The sequence below is a fragment of the Dreissena polymorpha genome, chromosome 12 (genome assembly GCF_020536995.1).
Source record: "Dreissena polymorpha isolate Duluth1 chromosome 12, UMN_Dpol_1.0, whole genome shotgun sequence".
Lineage (NCBI taxonomy): Eukaryota > Metazoa > Mollusca > Bivalvia > Myida > Dreissenidae > Dreissena > Dreissena polymorpha.
Window position 1 is genome coordinate 54,164,075 of NC_068366.1, and position 19,082 is coordinate 54,183,156.

Sequence of the window (19,082 nt, forward strand, 5' to 3'; positions counted from 1 at the left end):
TATAAGAACATGGGCCTTTACCGCGACTGGCCCCAAATGAAATTACAAGAGCGATCTTATACGCTACCAACAAAAGTAATAACTCTATCAAAACTGAAGTTATTGATCATAAACCGTGTTTGTACTTTATTAACGCTCATCGGGTCATTGTCGACCTGAAATTGCCCACAAATAAACCGGGGGTGACTATAAGCCGATTCTTGTCACCCTAGGGTGACTTCAAGCCGATTCATGTCATCCTGGGTTGACTTCAAGCCATTTCAGGTTAAGGACCCAATGAGCTTTATGCACCTTGTTTATTTTACATGAATAGTCCCAAATACATTGACCCATTTTGTCACATAACTAAAATATTCCACCCAAATCATGTAAATGGATCAAGTATATACTAGTAATCACTTCAGCCGTCATTTCAATTTCATGTAAGGTAACATTACAATAGGAAAGGTAAAGTTAGTGCACAAATGTCTACCGCTATACATAAATGAACAAGACAGAGAGTACTTTAGAACGAAATCAAATAAAGGTAAAACAGTAATAAACGGGTCTTTCTTTATCTGATGAAATGATAATAGGATATATGTGATACAGCACTGTATAGTTGTTTAGATGTATAAACAAGTAGTATATTTATTCGTAAGTGGAGTACTATTCTTGTATCATGCATGAAACATACATTGCCTTGGCCATGGCCTAACTAGACCCAAAAGAAATCGCTAGGTCACCACGAAAGCCTGCTAAATCCAATGTTTCATCAAGAATGACGAAAGCAAACAAGGCCATTGACTGGAAACCATCTGTTTATCGAAGCCCGCCCGCTTGCCATAATCCAACCTAAAAACCAGGAATTTCATCTTCTTTGAAAACCGGGTTAAACATTACAATTGTTAATAATACAAAGACAATTTAATACCATTATCATCACGTGGTGGTATCTCGGCAGTAGTCTAATAAGGGATAGAATCTGGCTCAAGACAAAATATACGCAATATTTCATTCACAAGACTAGTTAATTTTGTTAATAGTGTTGTTTCGATCGTTTTATTATATTAAAATCAGTTCATTTCCATGAATCAATCTGATAAAAAATGACAGTAATTTTAATTCATAATATGTCGCTAAATGTTACACATGTTAACCAGCTGAACAATAACAGCACAACAACAGTATTGAATATTTTAATGAAATTACTTAATACATTTTAACTTTTAATTACAACATATACACACTTCATTTAAGTTGATTCGTTCAAAATACAGTCTAACAATACAACGTCAAAATTGCGAATAACCATACATACTAAGTAAGTACAACCTTAGTATGTTAAGGAAAGTTTAAGAGTTAAAATGCATTTAAGTTGAAACATACATTATAATTCACAAGTATATTTGAAATGGACAAACTGTTTTTCTAAAACATATTTACATAAAAGAATACATTTCATAAAACAATAGTACTTTTGAATAAATGTACTTTATAAATGATAAGATGAATTAATTAATGCGTATGTAAATAAATAATAAGTTCACATTAATTTATTTCTAAAATAACTAAAGTATTTCATTTTATTTTAGAATTATATAAATTTAATACATTTATGTACACATGGGCGACATACGAATATAAAATTAGCGTATATTAAATGAATGAGATATTACCTTTTAGCAATCATGAAATAAATACTAGGCCTTTCTGATTGTTTTTCTTACTGATATGTAATACCATTATGCTACTTCGGAAATGACCATGTTCACAAGTTCAAAAGTTCTTAGTATCAGTATATAACTAAAATAAAGACATTGTAGCGAAACAAAGTAAATGAAAATAAAACGATAATAAAAAGCACAGAAATAGCCATCAATCATATTTTACAATGCCATTGTGAAGATTGATATTAAACCTATATACATTAAAATTAGTATCGTATTAATTGCCACAGAACATTTAAATGAAATACCTTTCCGTATAAACATATTCGTTCAGTATATTGATTTAAATACTGCATCTGTTTTTATCCGTTGTCTGTATCGGTAAGATGAATAAACTTAAACACAAGAATTTGATATAGTGACGTCACATTGTAGCAAGTGAAAATGTTACTAATATAATAACACTTTATATGACACTATGCAAACATGTTGATCACAGCTGATACATTAGCCTACAAATAATAATATAATAAAAAAACAGACATTATATAAGCTTAGCAGCTAAACAAATGTTAATAATTTTAACGTATTATACATCATTAAGAAGTATCTTTATGGGACCGTTAGGAATCTTTGTTTTTTATTTTGGAATCAATTTTTCATACATATATTTACACATTTTGTTTAAGAACGCACATACATATGGAAACATCAATATGTGTTAACCAACTAAGTGGATGTATTTTTGCACACAACATAAAAAAACAACAGATGAGTGCAAAGTATAATGCACATCTTTCAATGAACTACGTGAATAATAATAAATAATGTTTACTACAAACCATGGAAATGCTTTTAAAATTGTTTTTTACACTGTAAGAAGAAAAGTCAAATAAAAGTCAAAAATATAAATGTATCACAACTTATACCACAAACTATTAGTTTTGTGAACGTCTGGTTTTTTCCTTTTTCTGGCATTTATGATAGCGATAGCCAGTTTACCGAAGTCGTACAGGTGCGGTTCGTGAGTGTCAATAAGGAATATATGTTGACGTATCGAATTTGGCAAACAAACAGAACAATTCGTGCGTTTATTTCTTAAAACAAAACTTTCATCACACAAGTCTCGCAAGTCATCAAGGCCAAAGACAAACTGTGTTCCCAGCTCTCGTAGCTCTCCTTGTTCGTATTGTTTACGGCCAAGAAGAGCGTTAATTAAGCTTGTTTTGCCGACTTCCATTTTCCCTATAAGTGCTATTTTGACAGCATGTGCAGCCTCCCTGAAAAGAAGAAACTACGAATTTAAACTAGATCAGGAAAACAATAAATAATTCTCAAATAAATTCAATGAACCAGAACCTCTTGCTTTACCACTCTCCACCTATTATGAAGTTTTCATTGAATGTCCATTCAAATCTGGCTGGAAGTTGCTGAGAAATTTTCCTTATAATTTATTTCATAAATATTTTAATTCTTCTAACACTCAGAATTGAATCACTAAGCAGAACATCGAAGTTCAGTGCACGTCTCCTCTTTGTAATGTACATTTATTGAATTGTAACCGGTAAATACTAACACATACATATATCGAACAAGACGTGTTCCCACAAAGTCGTTTTTTTCAGATAATCATATTAAAAACAATAGCTCACAAAAGAGTAAAACAAATATTCTAAGTAAACCCATACTTTTAACACATAAGAAAATTATATAGTTTGGTGTTGGTAGCATATAGACGTTACGTGTGATCATAGATCAATGTACTACTTCAACTGAAGAAAAAAGGCAATATTACACCAAAAAACAATTTAACTTTATTATATGATATTTTGCTGTATGTTTTTCATTTACATGCGATTAAAATTATCTTTTGTTATTTTATGCTTTCCGGTGGTTTATAGAGCAATATCAGTGAATTAAAACTGATAATGCACTGTTTGAAACAGTGAAAAATAACAGTGAAAAATATCGATAATTTTCACTGTTTTACTTTGAAAAGACGTCTTTTTTGACGAAATGACGTCATTATTCCAGTAAAATTCTCCAGTTTAAGTCTTTTACAATGTAAAAAATCGGTGAAAAAAGCATAGCATAAAAAGAAAATGTGTTGGATTCAATGGAATGTCGATTTTAATTCACTCGTGATCATAGAAAGTATGTATTTTCATATTACTTTCTATGATCACTCGTGAATTAAAGTCGATATTCCACCGATTCCAACAAATATACTCTATTTCTTTAACTGTGTGAAAACAGTTGAAAACCTTGTACATTATCATGGCGATAATTGTCACTGTCTAAATATTTAATTTTATCTTACTGACTAACAAACGGAAATATGTTCCTTATATGCAATTAGTATATTATTATGTTGGAAGATGATCAAATGAATGTTTACCTTTCATAGAGCTCTAGGGGCTCTACTATGGCGTGGTGCGATATAAGGTGTGGAAAACAAATTTTGTCCCCATATGGAAAACAAATTTTGTCCCCAGCTTTTAAAACTGTTATGTCACAATCGTCCTCTTTCCTGAAAAAAAATCAATTATTAGCGTTGTAAATAGAAAACAATACGTCAGAAGCCGGTAAGCAAATACGCTAGTCGAATGCACTTTTAACCAGTACGTTTATTGCTATTATACCATCAAACTGGATTCCAATATACGTTTTGGTTTGACAAAATGAGGTAATTAACATAAACAAAACTGTCTTGTTGAGTAAATTTTAGGTCCATTATAAACATAAGTTGAAGCCGGCCTACTGTGGATTGATGTAGAAGCCAATACCGGCATCACTCTCATCAGCTTTAAACATTATAGCGTCATCAGAAAATATATGAAAATATTATATTATTTGCACCTACATTTTTATGACTTCTAAAATAATAATGGCAATGTTTTAAACGTCATAATGTAATGCTTTGAACGTTAAAAAACAACGATATTATTATTTTATATGTTGTTTTGATTCACATACATATATAGATACCAATACAATTTTCTAAGCATGTTCAGTCATGCGTGTGGGGTTTGAAGCCGGTATGCGCTGCTGTGGAAAAGCGTGTAATTGAGCTTGTTTAAACATGTTAATAGTGAAATTCAAGTTAATTTTTGTAATTTTATTATATGATGTTGATGTGCAGTATTAAGTATTTAACGTTTATTTGAGTGATGTTTTCAATTCGAACACAAAAACAAGAATATTAATTCTTAAGAGAGATTTGCTATCTCCAATCTCTGATATTGAATTAATTATTAGAAACAAATGACACAACTTCATCTGCGTTACTTCAGGACTCTGGCAGGACTCCAGGGGTCACTGGTTCGAAACCTGCTGCGGGCAATGTTCTTTTCCTTTTTTTATTTTTTTTTCTTGATTTTTTACTGGAGCTTTTACGATCCAATGTTTACATTTATAAATATAAAGCATTTAATGAATATGTTAAAAAAATGCCAAAATCTGTGAAAAGGCCCCTTTAAAAGGTATGTGCATTGATTTCGCTGACTAAATTAAGATCCACAAAACGTAGTTATACCTAATCCGCATCTTATACGCCGGATATCCATCTGCAATTTCCTTTCGTATATGCCTATACTTAAATTTCTTCCCTGACCGTGGCACGTAGGTGTTTAGAGTTGCGCCAAAGAAATCTACAGCCTCCGTCTCGGGGGAGTGAGAAATAATGATGGCCGACTTTTGATAAGTCTTCAGGGTCAGATAAAAACAACGCAATTGTCATATAGACAGACACACACAAATCAAGACATTATTACGCTTGCATAAAATATGTTATGTTGAAAACAAAACAATTTGAGCGGTACGACCTGATAAAAGGCATTTACCTTTGCATTTCCGCGAATAATGAATATAATGTTATTTGAAAGTTCCACGCCCGCAGTCGTTTTATCGTCTCTATCAAGGTCCAACTTCGGCGTTTTCAGAAGCGGTTCACAATCTAAAATGTCGAATCAACATACTTCAAAAACGTCAAAAAAAGAATGATGCACTCTCGCGACCTTAAACTACTATTACCATTAGGGAACAAACATTTTTTACTCGACTTTTGGTTGGATATTTTAACTTTATATATTCCCTAAATAAAGATCAATCGCTGACAACCGACTAACCCGGACTAAGCTTTGACGAACTACGGGCATCTTTACACACGTTTTCAGTAAAAATTGCAGGAAATGACCCCAAAACAATTCGGCTTATTACGACCGTTTGACCGAACGTGTTGTCGTTATTGAGACTTTCATAATATGTATCAATTCCTGTATCACTAGAAGGGTCATCCATATCTTGGCCAGACTCTGGTATGAATTTGGTACCATCTGGTGCAGTATGTCTGATTCTTTGCAGGCTTGGACCAATGAACTCCGAATAATGACTTTGAGGTAAGGGTATGAGGAATTTTCAAAATCTTGATTCCTGTACAAAAAAACACACACTATATTTTTCAAGAGCCTATTCAAGCACAATTAAGTGGGTATTTGTTACTTTAGGTGAATGACCGGATATTTAAAAATGGGTTATAAAACATATTTCAACGAGTAACGTAGCCACGAGTGAAAAAATGTTTCGTGACGACGAGGGAGGCTTATGGAAATTTTTGTTCATATTGTTAATACATTTGTTTAGGCAGACACATTAAACGTGTAATGAGAATATACTTCACATTAACACATGTAATTGATACTGGAAGGTTGATGATACAAGTTAACTTTTGTTATATTGTCACAATATTACACGATATTAAATTATTTATTTTACTGATATCGTTCTTTCTTTCTTTTCTATATTTCACTGAAAAGCATTAGATACAGATACAACAACAAGAGGATTTGATACGATGGTCATCAAGCATGTACTGCGCCTACATACAATTTGCAGAAAATATCACTATAAACATTCATGACATCTTCTGAATTCGTCTATCGATCTTTATGACGATATTTTAAAATAGTATGCAATGGTATGCACTTGATAGCAACGCGAAATGTCTAAGAGATATTTAAATATATAATATGTAAAAGCTATAGCGGTAAACAAGAGTTTGTATGGATACACGAGTTTGCATGGAAACACGCCTTCTCAGCTCAAAACCATCTTATATCTTACAATTTGCTTACAGCACTTGCTATTGACAGAGAACCTCCACCCAACAACATATTCCTCATGTGCATATACATACTTCGTGAAAATAGACATATCGATTAATATAACTTCTGACGTTGATGAATTCGACTCCACACCAGGATTTATGTGATAATATTTTAGAATTCAGAACAGAACAATTGTATTCCTTTATAACTCTTATGTCCTTTTGGGTGTGCATGTAAAAAATGCAATCAATAAGAAAAACGTTCTAAAAATATATGTTTGCGTGCATGCGCGCGCGTGTGTGTTTGTACATGTTTTTTAATGTATAGATATGTTTTTAAGTTTATTTTAAACGTGGATGAATAGAATAAAAAAAATGAAAATGTTAAAAAGATAGTCATGTTTTAAATAGTGTTTATCTGAACGTGTTACCTTCTTAATAGAACAATTGTAGTCTTCCTAATTCGTTTGCACATTTGGGTGTGTCTATCATTACTTAATAACTTAATAGAAATAAGGTGTTTGAGTTTTGCGAACCATTTTTTGACACAACTATAATCAATGCAGAAATTAATCAAACTATTTTTAAGATAAACCTTTTGACCTTTTGAGTTAAATTGTGTTGCTGAAACTCAATTATTAGAAGATATGTGTTTATAGACATACACAGTTTTAGTCAATAAAACACAGTTCTTACGATTTATTGCTATTTTAAACTTGTCAAATTCATCAGTTGCATTTAAGTCGATTTCATGCATCAGAAAATTATTACAAAAAATTATTAAAAAAAGACAAATGGCTTTGGAATGCATCGAAGTTATTTTCTTAATAAAATGAAAAGAATAACAATATTATCGGTAAAGTTACTTCTCGAACACAATAATATGCTATGTTATACAATATGTGTCATTAGTTTTGCAAAACGTATATTCACACTACGCATATAAATTAACAACTTCATTGGAATTGCGATGAATTACGAGACCTCTTTCACTTCATATTACTTGGATAAAATTGTCAAACACATTTTCAACAACTCAATTACATCAACTAGACAAGTTGAAAGAAGGGTACAATTATTATTTAGTATAAATTACAAAAAGAACTAGAGCTTTGTCATAGACGTGACGAATACCACCACATGCCGTATTGACAGAATATTTTGCACGTTGTCTTCACAAAAAACAGCGGACACCATGCTCAATGTTCAAAACACACTAAGTGACCCCATGACCTAGTTTTTGACCCGACATGGCCCATGTTCAAACCTGACCTACACATCATCTAGTTACAACTTCTGACCAAGCCTAGTGGAGATCGGATGAAAACTAATTGAATTAGAGAGCAGACACCATGCTGAATGTGTATAACCTACTAAGTGACCCCATGACCTAGTTTTTTTATCTGGCATGGTCCATGTTCGAACTTGGCCTTAAGATCATCTTGATAAAACTTCTGACCAACTTTGGTGAAGATTGGATGAAATACTACTTGAATTAGAAAGCGGACACCATGCTGAATGTTAAAAAACGCAAAAGTGACCCCGTGACCTAGTTTTTGGCCCAGCATAGCCCATGTTCAAACTTGGCGTAGAGATCATCTAGATGCAACTTCAGACCAAGTTTGGTGAAGATTGGATGAAAAATACTTGAATTAGAGAGGGGATACCATGCTGAATGTTTAAAAGGTACTAAGTGACCCAATGACCTAGTTTTTGACCCGGCATTACCCATATTCAAACTTGACCTAGACATCTAGATACAACTTCTGACCAAGTTTGGTGAAGAATGGATGAAAACTACTTGAATTAGAGAGCGGGCACCATGCTCAATGTTTAAAACGCACTAAGTGACCCCATGACCTAGTTTTTGACCTGCCATGAGCCATGTTCGAACTTGGCCTAGACATCATGTAGATACAACTTCTGACCAAGTTTAGTCAAGATCGAATGAAAACTACTTGAATTAGAGAGCTGACACAATGCTCAATGTTTAAAACGCACTAAGTGACCCCGTGACCTAGTTTTTGACCCGGCATGATCCATATTCGAACTTGACCTAGACATCAGTTGATTCAACATCTGCCCAAGTTTGGTGCAGATCGGATGAAAACAAATTGAATTAGAGAGCGGACACTTAATACGGACCGACCGACAGACAGACAGACTGACCGACCGACAGACAAGCTCACTCCAATAACCCCCCTAAACTTCGTTTGTGGGGGTATAACAATACACTATATCCTTACTTTATTTTGATGTATCATGTATAAGTCCTTCCCATAGAAGCGAAGACCAGTCTCAAAATTGCTGCATTCTTCCTCTGACCACAGACTCATTGGGTTTGAAACACACACATGCCATGTGATATACATATGAGCCTCGCTCTAGGAAAACGGGGTTAAATGCATGTGTGTAAAGTGTCATCCCAGATTAGCCTACATTAATATTATAAGATGACATTTTCCCCTTTTACAGTATTATTTTTTATAAAAGGGGCCTCTTCTTAGAAAAATCCAATTTAGGCAGAAAGTGACGTCCTTCATAAGCCTGTGACGATTGGACAAACGTATCTGGGGTGAAACTTTACGAACATGTATTAAACATAGTTTTTCAGCTTCGCGGCTCTTTCTTATACTAGTTTAAAGTATTGTAAAATAGCAAAACCTTAATATACATAGAAAACAAACATGGTAAATAACTTCACTTTTTTGTTATTTATTTCTTATTGTCCTTAAATATTGTTTGTGTTAACAACTTATACAACTCCATGACTTATTCGTCCATTTTAAGACTCTTCTTATAATGATAGCACACGTACCTGTGGCAGGAATAGCTTGCATTTTCCTCCGCCTAAGTGCCTCTTATTTGCTGTGACCACATTGAAGTAACAAGTACAAAGCCTGCAAACACAACAAAGTGAGTTTATATTACTTTGTGACTGTTTTCCCTATAACGAACATGTAAAAATTCACAGATTATGTGTGGACTATCTTGTACTGCAAGCCCATAACTAATTAACTAACACTGCACAGTTGGTTTAAAGCAATGTGCTGCTGCAAAACATATAGAAATAAAAGAAGCCAGAAATAAAGCTTAGTCTCAAAATGTCAGTAATTCGATTTATACAATGCCATTTTGACTATTCATGTTCTGTTTGGTATCAGAATTCTTTTAACACAATCCTTTAACAAGAAGTGTTTGTGAAACACTATGTCCCCATATATTTGACCTTTGGCCTTAAAGGATGACCCTGACCTTTCACCACTCAAAATGTGCAGCTCCATGAGATACACATGCATGCCACATATCAAGTTGCTATCTTAACTATTGAAAAAGTGTACATTAAATAACCAGTTTTGACCCATATAATTGACCTTTGACCTTGAAAGATGACCTTGACCTTTCACCACTCAAAATGTGCAGCTCCATGAGATACACATGCATTCCAAATATGAAGTTACTATCTTCTTGCAAAAGTTATGGCAAATGTTAAAGTTGGCGCAAACAAACAAAGCAACAAAGTAACAAACCAACAGACAGGGCAAAACAATATGTCCCCCACTATAGTGGTAGGGGACATAACAATAAACTACAAGTTACAGGTGATCAGATTTATTCTTAATCTTGATCTAGGGGACCATGTTGGTCACAGACAATACGAATCACTTAATTATCAGTTAACTAAATAGTCAAATATATCATGTTATACCATATTTTTCAGTTATTAGTACACAGGGTCCAATAAACACATATGCCCTACGAGGAAGCCTTGTGAGTATTGATTCATGGACCCATTGGAATAAATCTACGTCAAAAAGTGTGTTAATTTCATGGTCAAAAATAAGGTGATGTGGGTGTGTTGTGAGTGTTCACATATACCATGGAAGAATTAAAGCTTTATAGAAAGCAAAATTGATGTTAGACACAACACATCATTTTGGATTAACCAAGAATTTCGACTTTTATGAATATTAAAGCATTTTTGAAAAAAAAAGTTGGGTTTATAGTCTGCTATGATTGCATGTGCATCTTCTGCCGACTTGCCCCTGATCACTGGGATATAAGTCGTCTGTTAACACTCTGCGCAGCATGCAGCCAGTGCACATTGGCTTACTTCCCTCACATGTATCCATTAATACACCTTTGTGGAGAGGATCAAGTGTGGGATCAATTTTTTGCTAGGAACAATAAAGTGTCCTGTACAGGATTCGATCCATCCAGGGACATTCCGATCCCTAGATCCCAGCATCCTGCCAATAGACCACTGTCCCCGCTATACATTATGCAAATATTAGATATAAGACAAAATGTTTCATTTTGGGCTAACATTGTAAACATGGCAGTAAGAACAGACAGACAGGCAAGACAATATATACCTCGCTGCATCTGTAGAAGCTGGGGGCATTAAAACACAAGATTGCCTCCATCTATATTGACTTATTTCTTGTACATACACTATACATTCAAACAACACAAGAGTAAGTCAGAAAAGGTGATACCGTTCCCAAGGTCATTGACCAAACTCAAAATCCTTCCAAGGTGCCAATCTTTGGAATAGTTTTCCAATCAGTTTTTGAGATATTGAAAAACTCCAGACTTTCAAGGTTGCTATCAAGAACCATTTTCTTATAAACATACATCTATAGCATCCATTTATAAAAGTACTGCTTTGCAATACACATGTTCTGCCTACCTGTTCATCATCCCGTACATGGGCCCCAGTAGGCACTGCATGGACCCTATGGCTGTCTGCAAGCACTAAAGGTGAATCTCTTCCAAATATTTCTCCACTGTAACATAAACTGTATGTGTACATTGCAGACAACTTCATTAATAAATAGGTCGAGATAAATATAAGAACTCTTCACATACATAAATATTAAACATATGCCTCCTATACGTGGCATGTTGAGCAACTGGATTGCTAACAAAAGTCATGTCATTAAAAAATGTTCACAGTCCTTACATGGCAGATGTAAAGTTCCTCTTAGAAGCTAGTAATTACAAATATAAATAGTTACTAAAACAAATAATACAAGAAGTGACAGCCCATGGAAAACTCAATGTTTAACATAGAACTTGTTTCAAATTTTATTTCATAATAATTTCAAAATAACTGTTGTTTGATCATAGTGAACAGTCAAAATTTTCCCTGGCCCGCCAAAACATGATTAATAAAAATCCTCATCAGCCGGGACTGTCAATAGTTAAATTGAGCAAAAGTCTGCAAAGGCTTATTAGGGAGGAAATTTTTAGCTTTTGTGGAATTTTTGTTAAGAGGAATTCCCCTTCAACAAAAATCCATGTTGAGCCAGAAAGTAAGGCTCTTCTTGGAAAAAAATACAGTTTAGACAGAAAGTGTATTCCCTTATAAGGCTAAATTAAGCCCAGTTTTACAAGAACACAGCTTAATATAACTGCTGGTCTTAACTTCACTGTCGTTCATTCTGCTGGGGTCCCATAGTAGCCTGTCCTCGTTTTCGTAGGCTGGAGCAACCCCGTACATGCACAGCCCTCCGGCACACTGGCCTGGTAGGCCGACCCCACTGAGATCGTCTACAAGAAACACGTACTTGTTAGTAACATGTCATAAATGTTGATCAACCTTTTACTGATACACATTTTGACCCATTTTCAATCCCTTAGAAAATCATATTATATTTAAGACATTTCTTACTATATTAAAATATTTATGCTTCCAGTCCAACCCCATGACATTGATGAGCACCAAACGGCTTAAAACCTGAACCTGAACAGGCTTTATGCCTGTTGTACATAGCCATTATCAAGTTGCTTCTGGGTGGGAAAGTGTAGTGCGTTTGACTTATGTTATATACTATAGCCCATTCAAAGTTTTTGATTATACCTGCTATATAATATTTGTGTCATTCTTGTCATATTCCAAGTTGCTTTTTTAAAAGACAAAAATTGACGTACAGTACTAGTACTGTCCTGATGCATACAAAGACCCTTTAAAGAAATGGAGAAAAGTGGTAAAAATATGCAACACCATGTAAACCCTGCTGAGGTTACACCTTGTAACAGAAGTGTTCACATTCTCCTTCATAAAAATGAAGAGATTGACCTAGAAGCACACATTCATAGATTGATTGCAGAAATCAATACAAGTTTATAACCTTGATGAAAATCCGAGAATTTGAGAAAGACATAATTACAATTTACCACTGTAGGGCTAGCTAGCTTGTACCTTGTACTGATTTGAAGCACTGTTATCTGTTATAAATGTGAGATTGTAACATTTCTTTGCTTACAAGTAATAATAACACTCTTTCTATCCTAAGACTTATGACTGGAAGCCAGCATTTTTTTATAATAACATCTAAATAGCTCAAGTGGAGCTAGAGCTTTGTAAGGTAGAGATCTCAAAGATCGCAGATTAAAATTACATAACTAAACATACAAGAATTTCTTTGGAAAACAAGGCTTTTGCATGTGCGAAAAGTGTCGTCCAATATAAGCCTGTGCAGGCTAATCAGGAATGACTCTTAAACTATCTTTGTGAAGCTGCCTTAACGCCCTCATTTTTTGAATAAAAAATAGTGGCTAATTTGTGCAAAAATGAGTGACAAAATGTGTTAAATTTAGAAAATTTGAGTCGTGAACGTCCTTAATTTCCAACAAATTTAAGTCTCAAATTTGTGAAAAAACGGCCATTCTCTAAGGCCAAAAGCCCTGCATGCATTAAGCCAGCACTAGGCTCGTACCTTTTTCCATTCTTCCTCGGGTCTGTAGTGCAGGTCCTCCTCTGAATCACTGTCTTCACTGCCAGGCTGACTGTGGGCTGCAGAGATAAACACTGAGAAGAATATCAAATACTATTACTTACAAAATAGTAAATGTGTAAAAAAACAAACATGACGTAAATGAACCTCAAGTGTAGGCAACATTTAAACTGAGATTCAATTTACACAGGCATGCTGATCCCGGAATAATAGTACTTAAACCACAATCATTTTTAGTCAGAATTTGACCCCCTTCGTGAGGAAATGGGTCGTATGCCATATGCTGCCTGTGTAGCTCAAGACAACACTGCGCAGTTTCGTAAGGACCACAAAACCTTGCTTAACTTTATAGAGCACAGCTTTGCTTTAGACCAGCTATGTTGGCCGCATATGTCATTAGACCTATCTGTCATTATGCATCCAGTGTTTTTTGTTCCGAAATTGGGTCTGGTAATCGGCTCCATTCTCAATGGAAAATAGTATATATTCCCCTAATGGGTTGTCATTGGAGATTTCCAAAATAATTTTTTCTCCCTTCAAGCTATATAAGTTAAACCTTACTAAATATAATACTGAAAACACTTGTACTCTCTGTTTTAACACTTTTATTTAGCAAAACAATAACACTGTTTCCAAAGTTTTGCCAAAACACAGTGAATTTTCGAATCCAAAGGAACCCATCCCGATTCCCAAAATGGTGGAAAAACACACACTGGCATCCCAATTATCACTGATGCCCAGCCCAAGTTCCTGTACGTACATCTGAGGAGCCTTGCAGTCTGTGAGGAGGTAACTGTCTCCAGTAGTTCATCCACATCTGCAGTCTCCTCGTCGTTCTCATCCGACCCTGACAGCAGGTCACGTGCGATCTCTTGTTTATCCTATGTCAGGTCCTGAGAGAGATTAAGCAGGGCTACAAATAAGCCTTGTTCTGGGAAAACTGGGCTGAATGCATGTGCGTAAAGTGTCGTCCCAGAATAGCTGTTCAGTCAATGATCAAGGACAACACTTTCAGCTTTAATGGCATTTTTCGTTTAAAGGATGTCTCTTTTTAGCGAAATCCAGTTAAAGCGGAAAATGTCGTTAAAGATTAGCCTCTGCGAGCTGCACAAGTTAATCTGGGAAGAAACTTAAAAGCACATGCATTAAGCCTGGTTTCCCCAGGCCAAGGCTAAAATCATAATTATTGTTCCCATCATTGAATGATACAGGTATAGTTGAAACTGCATCAGTGATAACATTTCAGCATAAGCCTTTTCCAAAATCTATCATAAGGAATGATTGAAATTAAGCCTAATATGCCAGACTCCTTACACACTGAATATTGTTTAGACATTTGGCAGACACACTTTTCATGTGAACTATTTGTGTCTGAATGAACTAAAATTTCAATTTAATCTACACATGTCTACATACAGATGGTATGACGGATGAACTTAGATTTCAATCTTATCTACAAATGTCTACATACCGATGCGGGTATGATATTCAAGGAATAATAAGACACAGCCATTATGTGGGGAAATTACAATTAAAATAGATGTTTCCATGTCATGTCAAAATGGGCTAATACTGCCTTAATTAAAATGCAGAAAGGTGCCTCTATTGCTATTCCTGAAGGTTGGCACTCAGGCCTATTTCAGCTGTATTCCCAAAGCGAAATGATACAAACAATTCCAACTAGAGCTTTGTCACAGACGTGACGAATACCCCCACATGCCGCACTGACACAGACTATTTAGCATGTTGTCTTCACAAAAAACAGTGGACACATGCTAAATGTTTACAACGCACTAAGTGACCCCGTGACCTAGTTTTTGACCTGGCATGACCCATGTTCGAACTTGGCCTTAAGATCATCTAGATAAAACTTCTGACCAAGTTTGGTGAAGATCGGATAAAAACTACTTGAATTAGAGAGCGGACACCATGCTGAATGTTAAAAACCGCACTAAGTGACCCCGTGACCTAGTTTTGCCCGGCAAGGCCCAGGTTCAAACTGGGCCTAGAGAGCATCTGGATAAAACTTCTGACCAAATTTGGTGAAGATCGGATTACAACTACTTGAAATAGAAAGCGGACACCATGCTCAATGTTTAAAACGCACTTAGTGACCCCGTGACCTAGATTTTGACCCGACAAGGCCCATGTTCGAACTTGGCCTTAAGATCATCTAGATACAACTTCTGACCAAGTTTGGTGAAGATCGGATGAAAAATACTTGAATTAGAGAGCGGACACCATGCTGAATGTTAAAACCGCACTTAGTGGCACCGCGACCTAGTTGTTGGCCCAGCATGGCCCAGGTTCAAACTGGGCCTAGAGATCATCTGGATAAACCATCTGCCCAAATTTGGTGAAGATTGGATAAAAACTACTTGAATCAGAGAGCGGACAACATGCTGAATGTTTAAAACGCACTTAGTGACCCCGTGACCTAGTTTTTGACCCGGCAAGCCCATGTTCGAACTTGGCCTAGACATCATGTTGATACAACTTGTGACCAAGTTTGGTGAAGATCGGGAAAACTACTTGAACTAGAGAGCGGACACATAATACGGTACGACCGACAGACAGACCGACAGACCGACCGACAGACAAGTTCACTCCTATATATCCCCCTAAACTTCGTTTGTGGGGGTATAATGAACTCTCGCTTTAAAACTACTTTTGCATCACTTAAGTCCACTCCATTGATTAAAGCTAAACTCATCCAGTTGTATTTTTTCATTTACAATACTGTATATTGATGTTTTTGGTACCGTCTTTTTCTTTAAAATAATCAAATGTGCGAAATTTTAGACTATAGTCTTTGTAATTTTATATCATTCCTCTTACAAAGAAGCTTAAATGAACAAGACATGAAAATCAAATCGGTCGAAAAATACATGTTTAAACAATAGCAAAATTAACCTATTACATGTAAATAATGTATTTTACCTGATCTTCCTGACAGCTGATTTTGGGCATTAATATCTCCTCGGTAGGGATGTCCTCGGTAAGGATCTCCTCGGTAAGGTTAAATTCCAGCATATGTCCTCCTAACACCAACTTTCCATCGAACGAATCAATCGCGTTAGATTTCGACACTGACTTGAAGACAGTCATAATAATTTTTATCTGTAAATAAAAAGGTTTGCGTAAACAGTTAAAATGCTATTTGTTATATTGTATGAAAACGTTATGTATGAAACCATAATAACCATGTAGTTCTTTTCACACAAATAGAGAGTAATAAACAATATGTATCAGAGATTAGGCACTTGCAAACAAATACTTACTCGATAATGGAATTACCAATATTTCTCATTCAATAAAATGTAAACTTTAATAGTCATATGTCTGATATACCACTTACATTGTCCACCTCTGCAATAGTATCCATAACATCTGTCAGAAACTGTTCGCAGGGCGAGTGTTCGTGTTTGAAATGTCCATCCATGTCATCAAGAAGTTCTAAGTAATCTGAAACGATAGAACAGAACTAGTGAAATTGATCAGTATTTATAACCAAAGTGAATATCATCATCGATGAGGTCATCTTAACCTACAGTAAAACATAGACAGTCTTCCTCAGTGAAACACATATGGTTATATTCAGTGAACCATAGACAGTCGTATTAAGTGAAACACCGGTAGGCATCTTCATTGAAATATAGATACCCGGTTGTCATCTTCAGTGAAACGAAGATAGTCATCTTTAGTGAAACATAGTCAACTTCCGTGAAACATAGTGAGTCATCTTAAGTGAGACACATGCAGTCATATTCAGTGAACAATAGATATTCATATTCAAGGAAACATAGTGAGTCAACGCCACTGCAACAGCGACAGAAAACGTGAATAAAACATAGTAAGCAATCCTCCGCAGACATTGGACAATAATTAATCATAATACATAAACAGTAACTTGTCATTGAATCATAAACAGTCACCATAAATATAATATACCTCCTTTTCTCTTGCCGATGTCTTTTAGGAGGGACATTAGCTTTTGTTTCTGGCACTCACGGAGATGAAGTCACAGATAACATCCTCCATACCCATCTCTTTGCGTATGTTATTGATAATGTTGGACGACAGCTCCTCAACTTCTGTTTTGTCTCTACCAAATGCAGAAATAATGTCGAATATTATATATAATGTCAGCCAAAGATGTATGAGATGACAGATTACGATGTGTTATCCTTGTCATAAAGTTAGTCGTTATTTACTGTATTCATAAGACCGTTTTGTTCATTAAACCCACAGTTTTCCATTGCGGACGAGACGATACTTTAATTCAAGGTAGGGTTTATAAAGCCATAGATATGTATTAATTAATTTAATTGTAATGGCAAAGATTTGAAACAAACAGATGGTATAATTGTTGATTGAAATTCGTCACTGTGAATACTTATACAGTTCTTCTTCAAGTTTGACCTTACATTGAGTCGGAATTACTGGCTTACACAAATGCCGATTGTATAGTTATGATCTCAAAAAGCAAAACATTTGCGAAAAGTTTTACAAAAAAAGACAAATATATGGCATGTGAAGTGGACATATAAGATTCAAATCTATATGAATCCTCTATATGTTTCCTACGAATGGTAGTAGGAAAAATAAAGCAGGCACGAAACTGGAGGCTCTTACTTTTTACCTTAAATCGTGCCTTGAGCCAGCGTGACTGACTCTTGCCTTCAGCAAATCTTATAAAAGGCCTTTTCATGAAAACTATTCAAATTGTATAGGAAGGATAAATCGAACACGAAATGGGAGACTCACTTTATTAAACCTGAAGAGTGACGTTAACCGTAAGCCGTCGTGACTGACACATGACTACTGCACATCGTCTTATGAACATAAATGAATAATCAATACTAAACGAAATGTCTTTATTTTATTAACTGAATGAAGCGGACACAAAAATGGAGGCTTAAACTTTCAACCTTCCTATGCTACCGATTTATGGGTTCTGCATATTGACTCAATGACCTAAACATTTCTGTCAAGTATCATACTAATATGTTGAAGAGTTAAGGATATATGGACGGACAAGAAAATGTTACTGAAATACTTTCAAACGGAATGATGGATATCCTGACGAATTGTTTCTTAGACGGATTGACAAAGGGACACATTGATTGACATATTTATGGCATTTCTGTCACCCCCCCACCCTTCGCGTCGGTGGATAAAACTGTATAACTATTTAAGAAAATACTGAAGCAAAAATACAAAATACCATTATGCTAAAAAAGCACACGTCAACTCGATAACTAGAAACTTAATATTCAAATAAATATATTGATTAAGTTCTGTTCATTTATTCAGTTATTGTTAGTTTTGAATAAGACAAAGTTATAACCTCGACTAACCGTTGATGGACAGCGACTATATTCCATTGTCTAACGATACTGGTTGTAAACGAACCAAAACGAAGACGTCACAATATTTGATTTAAGAACCTTGTCATGCCCATTCCTAGCGGTTCCCAAAGGACGACCCCTAGGAGAATAGTCGTTTTCAATTGTCAATGGTCAAAGTGTTTAGTGTTACGTTTTTTTTCAGTAATGAGGTTTCGATATACAAAAAATAACGCTT

General features: G+C 35.1%; 1 long non-coding RNA gene across 1 annotated transcript; it reads right to left on the reverse strand.

The window, feature by feature from the left end:
- Positions 1 to 1,162: 1,162 nt before the first annotated feature.
- Positions 1,163 to 4,471, reverse strand: LOC127852802 (uncharacterized). Its single transcript, XR_008036267.1, has 2 exons — positions 4,048 to 4,471; positions 1,163 to 2,929 (listed from the first exon to the last, which is right to left on the reverse strand). It is a non-coding gene; the product is annotated as an uncharacterized LOC127852802 (long non-coding RNA).
- Between the last annotated feature and the right edge of the window lie 14,611 nt (positions 4,472 to 19,082).